This window comes from Octopus sinensis, linkage group LG12, assembly GCF_006345805.1.
Source record: "Octopus sinensis linkage group LG12, ASM634580v1, whole genome shotgun sequence".
In the NCBI taxonomy this organism is placed as follows: Eukaryota; Metazoa; Mollusca; class Cephalopoda; order Octopoda; family Octopodidae; genus Octopus; species Octopus sinensis.
This window is the reverse complement of record NC_043008.1, coordinates 63,978,852-63,998,908: the sequence shown is the minus strand read 5'-3', so window position 1 is coordinate 63,998,908 and position 20,057 is coordinate 63,978,852. Positions and strand designations below refer to the sequence as shown.

General features: G+C 36.0%; 1 long non-coding RNA gene across 1 annotated transcript; it reads left to right on the top strand.

Moving 5' to 3' along the window:
* The first annotated feature begins 455 nt into the window (after nucleotides 1-455).
* On the top strand, nucleotides 456-18,576 carry LOC118765653. The gene is made up of 3 exons (XR_005001518.1): nucleotides 456-621; nucleotides 17,230-17,233; nucleotides 18,566-18,576. It is a non-coding gene; the product is annotated as an uncharacterized LOC118765653 (long non-coding RNA).
* Nucleotides 18,577-20,057: the final 1,481 nt, after the last annotated feature.

Here is a 20,057-nt window from a genome sequence, read left to right as displayed (position 1 = left end):
CCATTTTAAAGGGTTACAGAATTAACACAGATTATAGGAACATAAACCTTCTTCAATGAAAAGATAGCTTAAACTATGCTCTAAATGGAGATGTAGTCAAATCCTATTTTATGGACTCAACCATGTTCTAAAATAAGTCGAATGGTAAGCTACCATAAATCGGCACAAACTTTGCAGACAACCCAATATTTTCCCTCAAGAAGTCGGTGGTGAATTCGAGAATTCAGTAGAATAGCAAATATATTTCTTGCAGTATTCTGTAACAATTCTTTATAGTCTCAGTCCAAATTGTGAGGCTTCATCCCATGTAGAAATGAATGCAGCATGGTTTTGAATGAAGCTGTTACATAGCTGAGTTGTGCGGTTAAATATATCGGGTCGTTAAGAGTGAAATGTCCGATTTTGAACTGAAAATTTATTTTACTTTATCTCAACAAAAAAAAAAGAAGAAAAAGCAATACAGTTATCAAAGTATGCACCTAAATTATCAATACAATTTTGCTATTTTATCGGTAGCTTCTTTATGCTGGCAGCAAAGAATTCTGGAGAGCAAGAGGTGATGAAATCATGAAAGGCTGTTTTTGCATCTTCTTCAGATTTGAAGTTTTTTCCTTGCAAAATGTCTAATGCTTGGAAAACCTGATAGTCAGTTGGTGCAAAGTCTGGTGAATATAGTGGATGACAGAGTACTTCCAAGTTCAGTAACTTGAATAGCATTCTTTGTGCAACATGTGGTCGAGCATTGTCTTGCAAGAGAATTGGCCTGTCTCTCTTGACCAATCTCGGTTGTTTAATAACATGTTCACTCATCATTTGATCCAATAAGTTGATGTATACATCTGCTGTAATTGACTTACCAGGGCTCACAAAGCTGTAGTAGATGACATCAACACTGGACCACCAAGCGGACACCATTACCTAGCAATGATTTCATCTCAATCGAAGGAGAGGGGCTTTCTCCATCCGGGTTCTGGATCCATGGAATAAGCTGCCGGACGAGATAGTGAAGATGCCAACGACTGCTCGGTTCAAAGTCTCTCTTGACCAGAAATGGTCTGAACTCTTTACATGAACACCCTCCCTGTACATAACTCCATGTCCCCCTACATGGCCTTGCTTTTTGCTTTTTGAGCCAAAAAATTAACTTAACTTAATATTCTTTTTTTGACTGTGTTTTGGTACTTTGTCTCTATTCAACCATCATGCAGAATGTTTGCTATTGTTGAAAAGAATCCATTTTTCATCACACATAACAATACGAAGCTAAATTGGTTTGCTTTTATACTGTGACAGTATAGAACAGCAAGTTTCAAGATGACATGTCATTTGATACTCATTCAGTTTGTGTGTTACCCACTTGTCCAGCTTCTTTAGCTTGCTGATTTGTTTCAGAAGGTCCAATACAGTTGGAATCGAGACATCAAACCTTGCTGCTAACTCATGCATAGTTTGAAATGTATCCACTTTCACTACAGTTTTCAGCTCATCATTATCCACCTTAGTCTCAGGTCTACCATGGGGCTGATTTTCAGGAGTAAAGTCACTAGAGCAGAACTTCTCAGACCATCAACATACAGTGTGCTCATTTACCTCACCTTCACCAAACACCTCATTGCTGTTTCGAGCTGTTTGGGATAGATTGGTTCTATAACAGAACTCATATTCATAAATAACATAAATTTTTTATCTATCCATGGGTTCACAAAAATTGATTTACGAGAGAAAACTCACAATATAATCAGACACCATAAATTGCATTTCGAAAAGTGATGATGTGACTCATCAATATTGTAAAACAAAGAATTGTCAGGGTAAAACATTAGAGTTAATGACTGTCAAACTTGGTGCATAAGAAAATTGGACATTTCATTCTTAATGACCTGATAGTTGATCCTAAACAGCTGGTTTTATGTTCCAATTGCACAGTCTCATGAAGTAACCTTGCCAGTTCTATCCAACAAAACAAATTTGGCAACCTCAAATATATGTATAATATATTCTTTTATTTGTTTCAGTCATTTGACTGTGGGCATGCTGGAGCACCACCTTTAGTCGAACGAATCAACCCCAGGACTTATTCTTTGTAAGCCTAGTACTTATTCTACTGGTCTACTTTGCTGAACTGCTAAGTTATCGGAATGGAAACACAGTTGTCAAGCGATAGTGGGGGAAACAAACACAGATGCACAAGCATATATATGTATATATATATATATATATATATATATATATATATATAATATATATATATATATATATATATATATATATATATATATATATATATATATAATATATATATATATATATATATATACAATGGGCTTCTTATAGTTTCCATCTACCAAATCCACTCACAACGCTTTGGTCAGCTTGAGACTATAATAGAAGACATTTGCCCATGGTGCCATGCAGTGAAACTGAACCCAGAACCATGTGGTTGGTTAGCAAGCTACTTATCACACACCAACCCCTGCACCTATATGTATAATTTATTTCTTGAACCCTTTAAAAATCATTCTGTTTTGCTTAGCCCCAAGCCCGCCCTGGTCACGCAGACTTATGGTCAGAAGTATTCCAGATGTGACCATCCTATCTTTTCTTTTAGAGACAGTGTAGCTAGAACATCGTACAATGCATTCTGCCATTTTTAAAGTCGATAAAGAATGATCAGAATGTTATTTTTATCAGGTCATTCACTTGGCAGAAACTTACTCATGGTTTTTATATCAACATTTTTTTCCTTTTCTTTTTTCTTTCTTGTTTTCCAGTCAAAAAAGAAATGTCTGGAAACTGCTTATTCGTAATTACAACACTTATTTTTCAAAAGATTAGATTTGGTTTAAAATAACCGAGTTAAAGTATCTTCAGATCTCAGAGTTTTACATGTTATTTTTAAAATACTTTATATACGTTAGTAAATTCAGAAGAAAAAAAGCTAAATCGGGCCAACTGAATTATGTTTGATATAATTCGGTAAAAATCTATTAAACCACATATCACTACATTTCATAACGTTTTATATAAAAATATAATTCATGTAGTGTCTGTACTGACAATCCAGGAAAAGTGGAAACATGCTAAATTGAGAAAATATCTGCTTTGTAGTTGCAAATCAAAACCAACCACGAAAGAAGCTAGTGGAGGTTTACATTGACAAACATTGTTTAACCCTTTCATTACTATATTTCTGATGAAATACACTATCTGTATTTCAATTAAATTTGAAAATAATCAATAAATTGGAAGGATATAGAAAAATAGCTTTCCAGATTTTAAGCTAGTGTTTGGAAAGTTACTGGACAAAAATATTCCACAAATTCAGTATTGATGGTATTCATATACTCTTTTTTATTTGCTTGTTTCAGTCATTTGACTGCAGCCATGCTGGAGCACCGCCTTTAGTCGAGCAAATCGACCCCGGGATTTATTCTTTGTAAGCCCAGTACTTATTCTATCGGTTCTCTTTTTGCCGAACCGCTAAGTGACGGGGACGTAAACACACCAGCATCGGTTGTCAAGCAATGCTAGGGGAACAAACACAGACACACAAACACACACTCATACATACATACATATATATATATATACATATATATGACAGGCTTCTTTCAGTTTCCGTCTACCAAATCCACTCACAAGGCATTGGTTGGCCCGGGGCTATAGCAGAAGACACTTGCCCAAGGTGCCACGCAGTGGGACTGAACCCGGAACCATGTGGTTGGTTAGCAAGCTACTTACCACACAGCCACTCCTGCGCCTAAAAATTATGATCAACTGGAAGAAATACTTTTGTGATATTTAACCTGGTTCTTTTGTATTCCAAGTTCAAATCCTAGAGAAGTTATCTTTGCCTTTTAAAACCTCTCAGGATTGATAAATGTAAAGCAAGTCTAGGGGACAGTAGGCTAGCAGAATTATGACAGCAGTATTTCTCAAATACTGTTTTTACTTATGGACCCTTTTAATTGCTATTTTATTTTGGTGGACCTCCATAGCCATTTGATGTTTAAAAACTAGTTTTATAGGTACTTCTTTCAAAATTCTGGTTTTGTTTTTCAAATATTAACTCATGTAGGTTGAACATTAGAGAAAGAAATGTAGCTGGTTCTTCTAATAAATACATCATCATCATCATCATCATGATGATGATGTCCAACCCATCCTTGCTGGGATGGGTTGGACAGTTTGACAGGAGCTGGCCAGGTAGAAGCCTGAACCATAGTTTTATGTTTTGACACAGTTTTTATGGATGGATGCCCTTCATAACACCAATCTACAGCTGGATGCCCTTCCAAATGCCAACCACTTTGCAGTGTGGACGGATTTTTTTCTAAGTGCCACCTGCACTAGCAGGGTTACCAAGTAACTTTGCAAGACAAGAAATATTTGAGAGGGGAGAGAGCATGGGTTGGGGGCTGATCTTGTGTCAGATGATGAAAGGTTATTGAGAGACATCTAAATCAAAATTGTTTCATGGACCCTGTAATATACTACTGTGTGTTCCTGATTTACTATTTAGCTTGCATGGGCTCCCCCCACCCTTGCTCAAATCTTCTGTGGACCCCAAGGGTCATATGGACCCGAGTTGAGAATCACTGTATTAGAGAATCAGACAGGATGCTTGTGATATTTACTCTTTTACTTATTTCAGTCACTTGACTGTGGCCATGCTGGAGCACTGCCTTTAGTTGAGCCCATCGACCCCCAGGAGTTAATCTTTGTAAGCCTAGTACTTATTCTATCAGTCTCTTTTGCCGAACCGCTAAGTTACAGATACGTAAACACACCAGCATCGGTTGTCAAGCGATGTTGGGGAGACAAACACAGACACACAAACATATATACACACATATATATATATATGCATATACATATATACGATGGGCTTCTTTCAGTTTCTGTTTACCAAATCCACTTACAAGGCTTTGGTCAGCTCAAGGCTATAGTAGAAGACACTTGCCTAAGGTGTCACTCAGTGGGACTGAACCCGGAACCATATGGTTCGTAAGCAACCTACTATATTTGTTAAAATATTTTGTGTATTATAGAAATATGAAGGGAAGTCAAAAATTATCTGCTCTTTTGTCATAATATGTCTTTATTATTGTCAGACTACCTTCTGCACATGTGTTCTTATAGTTGGTACTATTATGGTCATGTGATCGAAGTTTGAGCCTGATCACTCCACTTTTCTTTCTGGCTTTACAGTATAAGCATGACCACTGCACTAGCAATGTGCACCAAAGAAGAACAAAGAGCAGTGATCCAGTTTCTCTGCTTGGAATGTGTGTCAGATGCTGAAATTCATTGGAAGCGTTTTGCACAATAAGGAACAGTGCACTACTGTATAGAAGTGTGCATGAATGGATCAAGAAGTTTAAAAGTGGCTGGACAAGCATGATGCATGAAGAGGGAGTAGGCTACTCATCAACCTCCTCCACTGATGAGAAGATTCAGCAAGCTTGAGAAATGGTGATGGTGAACCGGCAAGTTATCATCGATGAGGTAGATCATTCTCTGCAGATTAGTTGTAGTTCTGACTATCAAATCATCCATGATGAGCTTGGCTTTCATAAAGTCTGTCTGTGCAAGATTGGTGCTAAGAGAGTTTACTGCAAAGCACAAGTACAAATGTCTTGAGGCCTGCCAACGTTTACTTGATCACTACAACAATGAGGGCAAGGAATTTTTGAGCAGAATAGTCACAGGAGAGAAAATGTGGGCCCAACATTATGATGTAGAATCCAAAAGACAGAGCATGGAGTGGAAACATCCTGGCTTGCCAGCGACAAAGAAATTCAAGAAATTCATATAAATTATTGCACATAAACTTCAGCAGCAACATCTGTGGAGGGCAATGGCCCAGTGGTTAGGGCAGCGGACTCACGGTCGGAGGATCGTGGTTTCAATTCTCAGACCGGGCGTTGTGTGTGTTTATTGAGCAAAAACACCTAAAGCTCCACGAGGCTCTGGCAGGGGGTGGTGGTGACCTTGTTGTACTCTTTTGCCCCAACTTTCTCTCACTCTTTCTTCCTGTTTCTTGTCCCTGACTTCCTATGCAACTGCTGTGCCTGGATGTGCATTCATCCATCTGTCGATGCTCTCGGTGTCAGGGGTTGACCTGCTTTCTCTTCTGCTGGTCTTATGAATAGCAAAGGACCACATTTCGGACTTCTCCCACTGGGACAAAGACCGCTTCGCTCAACAGCAACAGCAACAGCAGCAACATCTTATATGGACCCCCAAAGATAATGTGATCCCTGCTTGAGAACCTCTGCTCTGACAGGTTTGGATGCAATACAGCCTTGTTGATCTTCTTCAAACTGTTGGTGCCCATCTCTATGAATATCTTTTGTGTTCTGAGGATGGGACTGCCACAGAATGTACCTGGTCAATCACATTCTTCATTCACTGGCTTAGAGTCTTCACAATGATGTCTTTCTTAAGGAAGCACCAAAACCTGAAAATAAAACAAGAAAAAAGCACAACATCTATTCAAATTTTGAAGAATAAGCAAGAGGAAATAATTTTGCTTCATGTAATATCAATGTCAGACCAGCCATGGAGGGTAAACCATGCAAAGCTAGATTTTAGATGTATTTAATACTACACTTTTCATAAATTAAACCATTTCTAAAGCACTTCTGATATATTTAGATGAAGAATAAAATCTGTAGACTGTTCATTTAATTATTTATCCATCTATCCACCCATCCATCTAAGCATCCATCCATCCATCAATCCAAACATCTGTCGATCAATCCATCTTTGTCCATCCATCTATCCATCATCCCTCCATCCACCCTTCTGTCCATCCATCCATTCATCCATATCTCAATCCAGTCATCAAACTATCCATTCATCCATCTGTCCATCCATCTATCCAACCATCCAGCCAACCAGCCACTCAACTATACATTCATCTATTTTTGTACTCCATAATTCCTGTGACAATTGTGCAGGAAGTGTCCTTGGACATACCCTCCAGAAGATCCTGTTAGAAACAACAACAAGAATTTTCTCCAGTTGAATCTCCAAGTGAGACAAATTGAGAACAAAGATTCTTTTCCAACTATCTGACTTGTTTAACCTTAGGTTCCTCGCTGGTTAGCCTTGCTTGTAAAAATCTGTCCTGAAATTCTTTCCTTGGAAATTCTAATCACATGTTTGTTGAACAAAAATAAGTTGCTAAAAAATTAGTCTGTATTTCTAATGAACATAAAAAAAACCCAAAACAAAAAAAAACAACAAAACAAAACAAAACAGAAAAACAAACAACAACAGTCATCAAAATGTTACTAACAGAAAAGAGACTTTGATTTTAACAGTGCCTGGCAGAGTGTGTGGTAGTGATAGGAGTATAAACGCTCTTGCAAAAAATAAAATCAATTCAATGTGATATAATTTAATTGTCCATTTCTGCCAGAGCAAATTACAGTACATTGCAAACTGCCAGTTATAAATGAACCGCCATGTCTGACAAACTTATTTGTGAAGAAAATTTTGTTTAATTTTATAAAATGTAATGATTAGAAATAATTTTTTTTTTTCTACAAATTAATAACATGTTAAATCGACAAGCCAAACTTGAAATTTGCATTAGTTTTATAGCTAAAAGTATCAAATGTGTAAATATTTATTTTGTGGATAGCATTATTCTTGTGGGTGTAATGTATAAACTTAAATGTATTGGCAATGTAATTGCATATACTTAAAAACTATATTACATTAATTTTTCTTCTTCTTTCTTATGGATATGTGTCATATTCATTATCCACACACACACACACATCTATACTTATATATATAAGCATGCTTATATATATGCACGCATATATATTATATATATATTCATGCATGCGTGTATCTGCGAGTGCATTTATGTATTTATTTAATATATATACATATATACACATATACATATATATATATATTTGTATATATATATATATATAAATATATATATACCAATCTATCTCTATATATATATTTATATATGCATATATATATATGTATGTATATATATCTATATCTATCTATTTATCTATATATCTATATATATATATATGAATATATATATATATATATAATATATATATATATATATACATACAGTAAATAAACAGAGTAAAATTTGACTTAATGGAGTTCAAAAGATATATATATATACATAGAGGTGCGTGTGTTTATATATATATATATATATAAAAATGCATGCACCTGTATGTATATATATATATATCTTTTGAATTCCATGAAGTCAAATTCTACTCTGTATATTTACTGTACAGTACTGCAAACAGTTTATTAATGAATTTTATATCATTATAGTCTAAAGACAGGAAAGGACCTCACAAAGACAAAAATAATTAGTACAGACTCCAAACGAAGTAAATGAGAATTTAATTGAGTTTCGGTATTGCACCATAGCAACTTTTAACATTGCTGCTGTGACCATAATGACTCTAACCCAATTTAATCTAAAGTTATACAATGATTAGTTTCAGTTAAATTCCCACTGGTTGTTAAGTAATATAATCTGTCTGCCCTGCATATATATGTGTTCACATATATATATAGCGGTACAAACTAGCTACATTTCTCTTAAAACAATTCTCTTACAAGCAAGAATTCACACATGCTGATGTAACCGCAATTTTGTTTCTGCATCAACCTGTAATTCACACACCTATATTCTGAAGCTCACACACACACACACAACATACATGCATGCACATGCACATGTGAACATACACACACAACATGCACATATACATGCACACATGCTCATGCATGTTCACTCATTTCCAATTGTGATAAATTGTCGTTCAGATCCATATCAACCCAGAATTTACTACATGTATATATTATAATTGATGTTTTCAAAATACCCTTTCTCTGCAATCATTCTTTGTATAACCATTCTTTGGGGAACTAATCTATCTTCATTTGTCATTTCAAGGTATGTTATTATCAGAAATTGTTGTTTGCACTGTGTTCCTTGAAATTGGAGATTTCCTACATCTATGCTGCAATCATTTCTAACATGTTTAATTTTGTTATGTAACCAGCAGTTTAAAAATCTTCCCGATATCTAAATTGTAAATTTAAAATCCGGCATCTTATGTATTTTTTTAAACCTAGTTGGAATGTAGTGCCCATCATCCTGCACCAGGTGTTCAAGACTAGTGGAGGGGAGAGAGTGAAGCATCCTCAAACTTTGAGACCTGACCAAAATGCTCACAAAAGCATGGCCTCTGCTAAAGGTAACTAGGATTCGATAAGGTGATAGTAAGCTGTGCAATGAATTAAGTCTACCAAATAGGTGCAGGAGTGGCTATGTGGTAATTAGCTTGCTTACCAATCACATTGTTCTGGGTACAGTCCCACTGTGTGGCACCTTGGGCAAGTGTCTTCTATTATTGCCTTGGGCCGACCAAAGCCTTGTGAGTGGATTTGGTTGATGGAAACTGAAAGAAGCCTGTTGTGTGTGTATATATATATATATATATATATATATATATATATATACTAAAAAATAAGCAACAAGAATGGATCAGTAGTTTAGTACAATTGTTTCATACTATAAACATTTTATTAAAGCTTTTTATTATATATATATGTTTGTGTCTGTGTTGGTCCCCAACCAGCTATTGACAACCGATGTTCATATTTTTATGTCCCCGTAGCTTTGCAGTTCAGCAAAAGAGAATGATAGAATAAGTACCAGGCTTACAAAAAATAAGTCCTGGGGGTGATTGCTTTGACTAATGGCTGCAGTCAAATGACTGAAACAAATAAAAGAAAACAGAAAAAGAAACCCAAGTAGATCACTGCAGGATTTGAACTCAGAACACAAAGAGCAGAACAAATACTGCTATCATCCCATGCAAATTCTTACATTTCTAACATATTCAGCATCGTGGGCAAATATCATTTTCTATAGCATCAGGTTGACCCAAATCTTATGAGTGAAAATGGGTACACAGAAACTGTGCAGAAGCCCATAGGCTGAATTGTACCTAATATTCACAAGGCACTACCTTATCATGCATTGTGTCACACTGATCCTGCATGAGAATTATAAGGACAAACATGCAGAATGATCATTGTTACTTGATTGATCAAACAGCTGAACACTTATCATTGAAAGAGTGAGATTCACCACCATGAATATGTGTAAATGATGAGTATTTGTCCAGAAAAATATATAAGTCTGCAAGCAAAAACCTTCCAGATTCACAATTCCAGACAGAGATTTCACCTGTAAATGCATAGTGTGCACTTGTTTGAACTGAGATAAAACAAAATATTTCGTTTTTGGATTTTGTTTACAAGATTTTTTATGTGAGTTCGTGTGTTGAAGCATATTCTGTTGTGCCTGGGGAGAGTAATTTTCTTTTAGTGCCTTATTATTTAACACACTCACCAGTGAAATTTCCACTTATTCCTTATTTTTATTTTTATTTTTATTTTCCTACATATTTGCTACATGAAAATGCTGAACCTTATGAAGGGGATGACAGGGGACTGAGATATGTTCCGGTTTAAACTGTTATGGTAGCTGAGATAAAATAATAAAATATCAGCTACATGATGACACTGGATCATATGGTGGAGATGTGAGAGGACCGAGATATACACTGGTTGAAATTGTAATGGTAGCTGAGATGAAACAATAAAATATTCTTTTCTACTCTTGGCACAAGGCTCGAAATTTTGGGGGAGGGGGCCAGTTGATTAGATCGACCCCAGCATGCAACTGGAACTTAATTCATTGACCCTGAAAGGATTAAAAACGATGTCAACCGTAGTGGAATTTGAACTCAGAACATAAAGACTGACAAAATACTGCCAAGCATTTCTAGTTTCAGTGAATGGTCACAAAATTTGCAAAAGAAAGTGAGTATTGAATTTAATATAACCTAGTACATGACTTTTATGTATATTGTTTTATTCTTTTATTTCTTTAAGGTATTGAGCTGGCAGAAACATTAGCACATCAGACAAAAGGCTTAGTGATATTTCATCTGTCCTTACGTTCTGAGTTCAAATTCTGCCAAGGTAGACTTTGCATTTTATCCTTTCAAGATGGATAAATTAAGTACTAGTTGCATATTCTAGGCCTTGTGCCTAGAGTAGAAAAGAATATTCTTTTACTTCTTTCAATCATTTTACTGCAGCCATACTGGAGCACTGCTTTAAATGTTTTAGTCGAAGAAATCAATCCCAGTACTTATTCTTTGTAAGCTTAGTACTTATTTTGTCAGTCACTCTTGCCAAATCAATAAGTTATGGAAATGTAAACATACCAACATCGGTTGTCAAGCAATAGTGGGGGGGGGGGCAAACACAGACACAGACACACATACATAAATACATACATACATACACACACATATATCGAAGACTACTTGGTGTAATTGATAATTATTCCAAATTAATTAATTTCACCCTTCATTATTACGGATAACCATATTTTATCTCAGTAGATGACTACAGCATCTTGTTTTGGCTACACGCGGGTGGGAAGGGGCTGTTGACTCAATCGTTTCATTCACAAATTTGAATTCGGTGATACTAGTTGAGGATTCTAGCTCGCTCTGATACTGAGTTGAGTTGGTACCTCCTAGTATCTCAAAATTCAATATATAATCATTTATGATTATAGTATTCCACGCTGAAGAGAAAAGAAGTTTCGGTAAGATAGAATTATTTAATATTTAATATTTTAATTCTTATGCTTTCCTAAAACTTGATTTCGAAACGTACGTCCGTGGATAACTTTAAAAATGTTTGATAGATTGCGGTTAATTCATTCTCTCTTACCTGTTTGTGTCAGCCTTCCAATTGCTGTTTTTACTGAGATCTCCCTTTTTAGTAGAAGAAATAGCTATAAATAACCCTTTGACTGCTATTTCTAAATTCGGTATGTGGTAAGGCAATTCGTTGCTGAACCCTTATTGCTTAGTATTACTTAAATTTTCCTCAATGAGGCTTTTACATGCCGAAGACTACTTGTGTAATTGATAATTATTCCAAATTAATTAATTTCACCCTTCATTATTACGGATAACCATATTTTATCTCAGTAGATGACTACAGCATCTTGTTTTGGCTACACGCGGGTGGAAGGGGCTGTTGACTCAATCGTTTCATTCACAAATTGAATTCGGTGATACTAGTTGAGGATTCTAGCTCGCTCTGATACTGAGTTGAGTTGGTACCTCCTAGTATCTCAAAATTCAATATATAATCATTTATGATTATAGTATTCCACGCTGAAGAGAAAAGAAGTTTCGGTAAGATAGAATTATTTAATATTTAATATTTTAATTCTTATGCTTTCCTAAAACTTGATTTCGAAACGTACGTCCGTGGATAACTTTAAAAATGTTTGATAGATTGCGGTTAATTCATTCTCTCTTACCTGTTTGTGTCAGCCTTCCAATTGCTGTTTTTACTGAGATCTCCCTTTTTAGTAGAAGAAATAGCTATAACCCTTTGACTGCTATTTCTAAATTCGGTATGTGGTAAGGCAATTCGTTGCTGAACCCTTATTGCTTAGTATTACTTATATATATATATATATATATATAATATTATTAGAGACAAAACCACTATTTTGCAAAACAAACAAGGAAAGACTTAATCAATACATAAAATTTTAATAAAAAGTCAACTTTTTATTAAAATTTTATGTATTGATTAAGTCTTTCCTGTTTGTTTTGCAAAATAGTGGTTTTGTCTCTAATAATATTATATAATATTTTACTATAAAATTGGATTTAATCCTAAATCTGATTTTTTCCCTGTAAATTTGGATTTATTCCCTAATATTTATTATATATATATATTATATATATATATATACATATATATGTTAGGCTTCTTTCAGTTTCCATCTACCAAATCCACTCACAAGGCTTTGGTTGGCCTGAAGCTATAGTAGAAAACATTAATTTATATTTGTGTGTGTATGTGTTGTGGGGGTGTATTTATATATATGTATATGCATAATTTTTTCACTTCAGAAGATAAAAAGGCAGAGTTAATCCTAGTGAACTTTAAACTCCAAAAGTAAAGTGACAACACTAATTAGATATAAGTAATTACAACTAGATGTTTTGTCTGACACTCTATTAATTCTGTCACTTGATATTGACATGTATTGATACATATCAATTTGTAAATTGGCAGCTACCAGCTTTTAACAGAGATATTGATAGGAAGTTTTACATTTTAAACTTAATATTGTCTGAAATTGTAGCAGATAAGTTTTAATCAGTTCTGCTCTCTTCAATAGAAATGTCAACTGAAGTGAAATAATTTTCAAATCATTTGCCACCATTTTAGTTTCTTTTTATTGTTTAATCTATAGAACACTTGGCCTTTTGTGCTGTGAATCATTAAACAGTAAAAGAAATGAAGTCCTTCATTTTGAAATCTATTTTCTGTTGTTAGTTGGATGACTTGACTTCAATGCAAATTTTACATCATCATCATCATGTTCATCATATCCATCATCATTTTGTGTTTATTTTCCAAGCTGGCATGGTTCAAGCAGTTTGACAGGAGCTGGCTAGCTGAAGAGCTGCACACACTCCACATCTGTTTCGCCATGGTTGCCCTTCCTAATGCCAACCACTGTACAGCATGTACTGGGTGCTTTTACTCAGCAGTACTTACTTGTACTTGTACTTGTGACAGCGCTCACCCAGGGTGGGTTGAACCAGCTTCTCTGGTCCTGACGGCATCACAAACCATGGCATCCCACACTCGACGGTCCTGTGTGAGGTCACTGGAGATAGTGAGCCATTCGTGGTTCCATCTGCGCAGACCTGAGAGTTCGAAGAGGCCCTCCTTTATCGTCGTTGCCCAGGTCTTCAGCTGCCCGCTCTTGTGTTTGCGCCCACAGTGGCATGGGTGCTTTTATGGGCACTGGTACAGATGCTTTTTTATGTGACACCAGCATGCACAACCCTGCAGTATTATGAACACTCAGCTGAAGAAGGATGCAAGGGACATACCAATATGCAAGAACAGCCACGATTTTACATAGATTGGTGTGTCTTCTCAAGTGCAACAAACTGCCAGGAGTCTTGGTCCCCTGCTATCCCCTCTGTAAGGTCCTATGTCTGAAGATCTTTCGTTATTACTTCCTCTCGCATCTTTTTGTGTCTAACTCTTCCATATGTTCCCTCTGGTGTCATTTCTACCTCGATTTGTCTCCAAATTGCATTTCATGCTGGTTATATCTGCTGATGATCAAGTGTTTTACTTCTCTGATTAGTTATGGACTGTGACCAAAGGTCAAAATTGCTGCGGACTTATGTGTCCAAACTCATAAGAATATTGCCCACCACCAAGATTAATAAATGCAATATTATTCCCAATTATGTATGAAAGATGGAAACTCGCAATTCACCAGCTTGTTTTGTTGCAATTATTTTTTCTTGCTCCTCATTCATATTTCTTCATCAAAGCCAATTCACCAAGACAAAATTTTATTTCATTTTTTTTTTACAGACAAGATAAAATAGAATTTAAAAATTAATCAGTCATCATTGGAAAAAAAATATTGCATATGAAAAATAAAGTAATTCTTCTGAGCAAAATTTACAAATTGTATAAATGTACTGAAATTCCTGTAAAAAAAATTTTTAAATAAAAAGATAATCTGAGTTCTCCATTAATAGAAACATTTTTGACTAAAAATTTAACTCTTTCAGTTATAATTTCGTATAGAATTATTAAAATTTCTACAAATACAGAATTAAAAGCAAATTTGAAAGTTTCCATAAAGAAACATGAACTTGACTCTATTTGAAAAAGTTCATACTAAATATTTGTAAGGAAATCAAAATTTTTTACTGTAGTTTAATCAAACAGCATTACATATTCTTTTTGCAACAGATTTTAAAATCTGTCTGCTTGTATAAATGATACCATATTAACTTATTGAAACTTTTTACTTGAATACTCATGTTTTTAACAATATAATTTGGTTCTGAAATGTTTTGATTTTAATACATTATAAATAAGGATTAAAAAAGTCTCTGACCACTACTGAAAAATACTCACAACTGATTTATGTTGTTACTTGCCTTGTTTTAGGAATGAAATCTTTGTTTTTATCTTTTACTTGTTTCAATCATTAAACTGTGGTCATGCTGATGCACCACAATACAGAAGTTTTAGTTGAACGAATCGAATCTGGCACTTGTTTTATCTTTCTATGTTCAGTACTTATTCTATGGATGGAAGCACTCCGTCGGTTACGACGACGAGGGTTCCGGTTGATCCAAATCAACGAAACAGCCTGCTCGTGAAATTAACGTGTAAGTGGCTGAGCACTCCACAGACACGTGTACCCTTAACATAGTTCTCGGGGATATTCAGCGTGACACAGAGAGTGACAAGGCCGGCCCTTTGAAATTGAAGCACTCCGTCGGTTACGACGACGAGGGTTCCGGTTGATCCGAATCAACGAAACAGCCTGCTCGTGAAATCAACGTGTAAGTGGCTGAGCACTCCACAGACACGTGTACCCTTAACATAGTTCTCGGGGATATTCAGCGTGACACAGAGAGTGACAAGGCCGGCCCTTTGAAATACAGGTACAACAGAAACAGGAAGTAAGAGTGAGAGAAAGTTGTGGTGAAAGAGTACAGCAGGGATCACCACCATCCCTGCCGGAGCCTCGTGGAGCTTTAGGTGTTTTCGCTCAATAAACACTCACAACGCCTGGTCTGGAAATCGAAACCGTGATCCTATGACCGCGAGTCCGCTGCCCTAACCACTGGGCCATTGCGCCTCCACACTTATTCTATACTGAACTGCCAACTTAAGGATGTGAAAACATCAACGCTAGTTGTCAAGCGATGGTGGGGGACAAACACACACACACACACACATTCACACACATACAATGGGTTTCTGGCTACCAAATCCACTCACAAAACTTTGGTTGGTCTGAGGCCATAGAAGACACTTGGCCTGAGATGCCAAGCAGTGGGACTGAACCTGGAGCCATGCGGTTGAAAAGCAAACTTCTTACCACATAGCCATGCTAGTGTCTAAATAACTAAATCTTTCTCTATTAACACCGAACATTTTTTGAAAAGTAGACAACATCAGAAAAATATAGTTGTAGGTAAACTAAATCTAAATAAAAGACATGAAAGGGACAACTAGAATGCCTGTGATCCTGGAACACTCAACCGTTTGATACCAACCTGCTTGAGACTACTTTTGACCCTATGATCCAAAATCTCCTCATTTTAAGGTGTTCAGATTTAAATTACAGCATTTTGCTTTGATTTAATATAAAAATTTTCATTAATTATTCCAATTTAAAATACAAATTAATAAAAAGAAAAAAATTAAATTACTTATTAGATCCATTGAAATTCCTAAATATTTTCAAATTAATTGAAATGCATAAGCAAGTATTTCATTAGAAATATGGTATTTGAAACAAACAAATACAATAGAAAGGTTAGATTAAATGTATATGAGTGGGGTGGGCTGAAAAGTTCTTAGCTTTAAGGATATCGCAAAAGACCTGGCTGGAGGTCTAACTTTCTCAGTTCTTTTACAGAGCTTAAAAAACCTGAAGGGCCACTGCAGTAAAGCATGTGCATCTGAGAGGGGATTATGTCCAATAAAATCATAATCAACTGATCCTCCTGTATTTCTTTTACCCAAAGCCAAGAACTTTTCAACTCCACTTTGTAAATATTGAATTGTGTACATAAAAGGCAACAAAATGGAGAGACATCAAAATATGCTATGCTTGCTTGCTCTACTAGTATGTGAAAAGGTTTGTTTAATTTTTAATGATAACGATACGCATAAGCATGCCTGTGTAGTTATGAAGTTTACTTCCAAACAACAGGGTTTGGAGTTCAGTCCCACTGCATGGTACTTTAGGCAAGTGTCTTTATCTATAATCCTGGGCTTTGTGAGTAGATATGGTTGATAGAAACTTAAAGAAGACCATCAGTTTATATATTGTGCATGGTGGGGGTATGTATGTGTGTGTTGTGTGTGTTGTGTGTGTGTGTTGTGTGTGTGTGTGTACGTGCATGTTTTTGTCTTGGGATCATGTGATAGATGTAAATGAGTGTCGAACATATAACAAGTGGTGGTGTTTATTTTCAAAATTCTGTGAAAACATGTCTGGCCATGAGGAAATATTACCTCACTTGGAAATAGGTGAAGGTTGGTGACAGGCAAGGCATCTGGGAGGCGAAATCCCCTCCTCAACAAATTACATCTGGTCTACACAGGCATGGAAAAACAGACATTAAAACACTGCTGATGATGATGACAATGATGATGATGATGACAATAATGATGACGATGATGATAATCATGCTGCTGCAACCACCACCACGGCTGATGACGATGATGATGATGAGGAGGAGGAGAAGGAAGAAGATGTGGATGAAAAATACAATGATTTAGTTGTTGATAAACCTTGTTTACAATTAGCTAATTATTAACGATCAGTCTTTAAGACTAACACAAGCATTTTCTTTATCTGCTATATTTTTCTTCCTTCTATAAAAGAGAATCAAAGGTATCTTTGGTTTACTAAATTATCATTCATCTTTTTTTTTTGATAATCAGACAAACGATATGATAGACACGATATGATTGATGACTGGTAAATGACATTGCAAATAAATCATAAGATCTGTACTTGGCACAGTCTACGGCCACTTATATGAAAGCAGGATAAGCTAATTGATGTACATTGTTCAACATCGTTTCAATATTAACTAGCCTGTCCTTATTGACGTTACAATAATCTAACATTTATGATGGGTAGCTTGATAAAAATTACAGACAATCGGATACAAAAACCCTTGTGAAATGGTGGTTACATTTTGAGTTCGAATCTTGCTGAGGTCAACTTTGAATAAAATAAAGTGCCAGCTAAATACTGAGTCAATGTAATCAAGTGTTCTCTTTTACTCATCATCATCATCATTTAATGTTTGCTTTCCATGCTAGCATGGTTTGGACGATTTGACTTAGGACTGGCGAGCCAGATGGCTGCACCAAGCTCCAATCTGATTTGGCAGAGTTTCTACAGCTGGATGCCCTTCCTAACGCCCACCACTCCAGGTGTGTGTGGGTGCTTTTATGTGCCACCGGCACGAGGGCCAGTCTGGTGGTACTGGCAACAGCCACGCTTGAAAATGGTGTTTTTTATGTGCCACCTGCACAAGAGTCAGTCCAGCAGCACTGGCAATGACCTCGCTCGAATGTTTTGTTCACGTGCCACAGGCACAAGTGCCAGTAAGGCAAAAAATTGATATTTAGGTTTATATTTGTAGTTACTTTAACATATCTGTCTGTTCAAGCAGACTCTACTGCAATTTTTTTAACCCCAAGAGGACATCTCCTCTAGCTGGTTAATGATGCACAACCACATCAGATAAAATTGCAGGCTGGAGAGTGAACCCTTTCCATCTCCTAGTGATGGGACCAGTAGACCAGTTATATGTAAGAATTAGCAAAGCATTCTTACATCTTTTTACATTCTGAGTTTAAATCCTGTTTCATCCTTCTAGGATTCCTAAAGTGTTAAGCAAAATTCTTTGCAGTATCTACATTAGGTAATTGATTCCCTTGTACATCCTGAGTTCAACTTTTGCTGAGGTCAACTTTTGCATTTCTGTATCTGTTTTGGCATGGCTTTTACAGCTGGATGCCCTTCCTAACATCAACCACCTTGCAGAGTGGGCCGAGTGCTTTTTACATTGCATCAGCACAGGCAAGGTGAGTTTGGCATGGTTTCTACAGCTGGATGCCCTTCCAAATGCTAACCACTTTACAGTGTGGACTGAATGCTTCTTAGGTGGCATCTGCACTGGCAGGGTCACCAAATAACTTTCAGAGGGAAGAGGGCACTGGAAGGGATGATCACGTGCCAAATTATGAAAGGTTAGAGTGTGACAGAGAGATAGATGTCTTGCTGTAGAGGAGGTACATAGTTAAGACATCACAATATCTGTATGTATCTACTGTGTCTGGGGAGAGTCATTCTCTTTTGGTGCCTTATAATTTAACACACTCACCGGTAAAATTTCACTTATTTCTTTTTTATTTTTCTAAAATTTTCATTGCATCTTGCAACCTTTTCAATAGTCGTTGAGAGTCAAATTTTACCAGTGAGTGTGTTAAATTATAAGGCACCAAGAGAAAATGACTCTTCCCAGACACAACAGAATATGCTTCAACATACGAACTCACATAAAGAATCTTGCAAACCAAATCCAAAAACGAAATGTATGTATCTAGTTATATATCAATACTGTGATTATTTTATTTTCCCCTACCTCTAAAGTAAGGTTGAACAATAGATTAAATGTCCTTTCTTGCAAAATCACTCACTGCTTTATTAACCATGAGACAAAATAGACTTGGTGTCTCCTTTGTTATGGTGTTGTGTAAGTTTAGAAACACTTCAAAACTATTGTAATTTTATCAAATCTCACAATATATTCATCGACTTTTCAGTCCTTATATTAGCCCCGTCTCTAAATGTCCTGCCCTCTTCTGTCTGTGAGAAACACTGCTCTATTGGATATTTATTGCTAAATCTTTAGGTGACAAATCTTATGTAAATATGTTGCTTGCATATTCAGAGCTTACGAGAACAAAATTTATAAAGACTGTCACAGGAAGCTATGAAAGAAAAAGTATATTTAAACAACAATCGTTGTTGTCATCACTAGTATTGTTAGCATTGTTGTTGTACATTTACTTACCATAACAACATGGATTAAATGGGTTTCTGCATTCAGAGTTGGCACATATTTAGTAGGGGTGCTCACCTTGAGAAATCAAAAGACTGCATATCACTTGTGTTTAATTTTTTAATTCTATGGCTATAGGCCTTTCCAACTGCCAGCCTCTTTACAAAGTCTACTGGGTGCATTTTATTGTGGCACCAGCATTAGGGAGGTGGCATGTCCTCAAAAAAACTGAAGTGTTCTGTCAGCCTTGCCTTTTACAGTGTGTACTGGACATGTACT